Raw genomic sequence first — 4,483 nt, forward strand, 5'->3', positions numbered from 1 at the left:
ACAAGCTGAAAATCCGTAAGATGTGTGAAACACAAATTTGGCTGACAGTCTTGTGGTCTGAAAGGGATTCAAACCCCCCCCCCCCCCCCCCCCCCCCCGACAAGGTCAGAGCGTCTCGTGCGACCTTCTGTGGAAAGCACTCAGTACAACAAATGGACCCTAAACTGTTTGATACCTGCTGTTCGCACGCTAAAAGCAACTCGCTGGAGTTGATTATGGATTCCTGCCCCGGCACTCTCCATCCCTGAGCATTTGTTCAGGGGCACCACTGAGTGAGCACCAACGGAACAACTACAGTAACCTCACAGAAGGCTAAAAGTAGGGAAGAACAAAAAAGGAAAATGAAATTCTGGGAAACCAAATTTTTTTCTTCTTTTTTTTTTTTTTTTTTGAGGATTGCAGAGTAATTTCTTCTAAAACACCTGGAGAAGATGTTGACGAGTACCGGAGTACCCATTTGGATAAAATTGCCAGCTTCACAAACAAAACACAAAACAAACACACACACATTTGGAGAAAGAATGAGGCAGAGAGAGCTAAAGGGAGAAACCCTACTTTTGTGGCAGATATACCAGCCTTTACACAGTCACTGTTCAGTATTCTGGGAAGATCACAGCTGTTTGCTGGGTATGAAAGATTTGAGATCCTGGAGAGAATAACCATTGCTCCTCTGACTTTATTTTGGCCAATGAAATAATAATAGCATTATTGACAAAAAAGTAATTTATTCAATATTTTTGTATTTTTTCCATGTAAATCTCATGATACACTGATCCCTCAGAAATAATTGAAAAATAATTTCCTTTAAATAGGCAACAAATTCTGCCAAAGCGGGAAGAAAAATGGAACCAAGAGTTCTTATTTTAAGAAAAAATAATTCTAGTCCCTAAGACATATTATCTCAAACTTAGATTAATTTGCTATTGAAAAACTTTCTTGATAAGATTATTAAAGTAAGACAATCCATCTTTAAACACGGGTGTTTTAACTTCCTTAAGATTCGGTTTTTGCAGTGTAGACACATCCTGACTCCAAGCTTAATTGTCAGCTAATTCTTCTGCATTTAATGGGTTTTGATGATGAAAACCTTCTTTTTCATCTGTGTGGTGGTTTCTTCTGCTGCTTCATCTAACCCCTGAGGGAAAAAACATGGCAAAGGACCTATAGGTATTGGTCTGACCGAACATACTTTATTCCTGCAACTGTAATTCATTTTCCAATTATATTATCTGGATGTGCACATGCTCCACCTTTGAGAAATACGATCTGCCATGATCTAATTTAAATGTTCCTTGAGGAACGTCATGTTCATGTTCTGAATGAGTGCATATTATAACGAGAAGCTCTCTCTGAAATGTTTAATCTTGATTTGCCAGGAATAGGGTTTAATGTTCTTTCTTTCCATATTTGCTGACAAATTCAAACATATTTCTGACAAGTCAAGCTATCAGTCTGAGCAGTGCGAGGCAACGTTTCAAAGCAGGATTCCATAGTGAAGCAGGATTCCATAGTGAAGGTTCCAAATGCAGGAGACAGAGACGTCTACACGGAAATGTAATTTTTGATAACAAATCTAAAACTTGAGCTAAAAAAATGACAAAGCAAACACCTGAAACAATAAAGATGAGGCGATCTGGCAGCTATAGCAACTGAACTCCCTGGACCCAATCAAGGCTGGGGGGTGACTGGCTAAAACAGCTGAGGATGATTCATGTCACACCAGGTTTCAGCCGAAACAGAAAAAAGAAAATCTGAAAGCAAAGATTAACTGACTTAAGAAATAGCCCAGAAAAGCACAGATTTTCACATCAGGTAAGATAAAAAACAATAATCTTTTAATAAAAATATTACGGTACTGTATTTTTTAGGTGTTCAAAGGTGTTCAATCATATTTTGATCTATTGTAAAAGTGTTCCAAGTGGTCTTTAATTTGTGATTATGCTGTTTTTAGGTTAAATCAAAAAACCTGTGTTGTTTTCTAGGGCAGAGTGGCAGTAGTTGATTAGAAATTCACCTCTGAGTTGTGGTTGGGACTGCTGGTGAGGAGTAAGCCCGACCCCATCTTCCCTCATCCATCTGGAGTGGAACAGTTAGCTTGTGGCTCGCTGTTTTACTTTAAATACTAAGTAGAGCAAAAAACGGGTTGGTTGCTGGTACAACTCTATGACTAAATTTGAATTTTTGCCTCCCTCAGATCAAAAGCTATTTATGTCTTTGTATACAACCAATATTCTTTGAAATGAAACCTCAACAGTTTATGTAGTTTTTTTGATTCAGTCAAGGAATTTACAGAAAGCAACACTACTTGAAGGACAAAATACCAATCTCAGTTGTAAATATTAGTGTTGAGTCACTATGTTAGATTTGCACAAATAACTATTGAGGCTTTATCTGAAAAAAATAAATAAATTGCTGTTCATTGAGATTCACTGTTGCCTTACAGCAAGAAAGTCCTTGTTCAAATCCCAGGTGGGGCTTTTCTGTGTGGAGATTTCACTCTCTTTCCCTGCATGCACAGTTTTTCTTTTCTGCTTTTCGTGTTTCTTCCACAGTCTAAGAACATGCATGTTAGCTTTAGTGGTGATTCCAAATCCCGGGGTGTGAGTGTGCACGTCTGTTTGTCCTTGTGTCCCCAGGCTGCATCACAGCCATTTCCATCTTGAATCATGCAACCAAAATATCTCGAAACTCAGCCACGAAGGTAAACAACTGACAATGACCCAAAAGATTCACAAGAGGGTCAGGCTGGTCAGAATCAAAGTGTGACTGGATGACTCATAAACTCTGAATGTCCTAACAACAGTTTATAAGTCAGAGCACAGCCGCACACGGGATCCATCTGACCAATCTAACATAAATGGATGTGATGCAAAAGAACATGGATTACTCAGATGTCAAGGTCAAAAAAAGTTGTCAACTTGCATCTCCCTCAAGTTCTTCTTTCATTGTCCGCTTTGACTTAACTGACTTTGCTGGGTGGTTGGAAGTCCATAATGCCATTAATGGTTTGGATTTTTCCCCAGAGGCTTTATAAAAGCTTGTATTTTGATCAACTGCAAATTTCAGCGTTAAAGTCAGCAATGCTTGCACCTCCGTCTGCACACTGTTGTTGTTCACACTGTCAAAGCCAGCTGTCCATAATGAAACTGAGATGAGGGCTTAACAAGCCGGGAACGGTATGCATAACTTGAGAGAGGAATGTGGCTTTTCAGCTGAACCTCCCACAGTTTCATAATTCATATTTAACTCAGACAAACTCGACAGTCGTTTATAAACACGCTAATTATACACCTCATTTGATGCATTATGAATACATTAAAAATGGGTTAAATTAGTATACTCCCCTGCTGAGCTAGACCTTTGACATGAGTAAAAGTAATCCCATTGCAGTACAGGAAGAGTAATGTGTCAAGCCCCCACCTTCCTTGACAAGCAAACCAGGAATGACCAAATGTTGCAGTTCCTACAAGAAACACTGGTTGCCGAAGGTAGAAATTTATTGTTAACTTATGTAATGAAGAGGCAAATTTCACACTAAAATTGATCATGTTTCTGTTTTGATTTCAAGGATTTTTTTGTGTCCATTACTTTTCTCTGCTTCATGACAATTAAATGACAACTGGAGCTGCAAAAAATTACATTTTCTAAATGTCTAAAACAATTTGCATCTGTAATGTATTAAGTTGTTTTTGTTTTTCTATCACCATAGCTTTGCAGAACAGTACTTCTTACATTACATGTGAGCATCATAGCATTGGGGGTTTTTGAATCAAAAATTCTTTCAACATAAAGACACAACAGCTAAGTTTTGCTTTTCATAAAAATGGAATTCACTTCATTTATAAGTTAGTTTCCTACAGTTTTGAAACAGGGTCAGTGTTTCAAGCTGTTTGAAAACCTGCATTGAGACGTATTTTCTGAAATGTTTGTGTTTCTCAAAATGCCACAAGCTGAACTAATGATAGTTCAGTGGTTTTGGTCTGACTTGCGAGGAACTGCAATAGAAGCTTTCACTTTCATTTAGCTCGTTTTCTGTCACAAATGGTCGATCCTCTGCGATGTAATAGACTTACAACAATTACCTGTGTGGGGAGGGTAGCTCACAGAATAAAACTATTAAAAAATGACAAAAGAAAACAGGCTTTAGTCCTCTGACCATCAAATATTGATTAGCACCTGCACCGTGCCTGCTCTTTTATTATGCTCTGATAACTAATGCGTTTCTACTCAAAAGTTATGGTCCCTGTACGCATTCTTTTGGTTAATGCTTCTTTTACTTTTGGGCTTGTTGGACTGCCCGTCTGCATTCTTTTTCGATACCGGTCTCCATTCAAAATTTTAAAAGCACAAAAATGCTCAAGCTCAGTGTCTGAATGATCTCTCACACATATCCAAATAAAGCAGACTGTCTTAAGAAATAAACTCTGGTTTAATGCAGCTGGTTTCATTACTTATAAAAAAATAACCCAAACCCCTTCTGGCC

Source organism: Oryzias latipes, chromosome 7 (assembly GCF_002234675.1).
Source record: "Oryzias latipes chromosome 7, ASM223467v1".
Lineage (NCBI taxonomy): Eukaryota > Metazoa > Chordata > Actinopteri > Beloniformes > Adrianichthyidae > Oryzias > Oryzias latipes.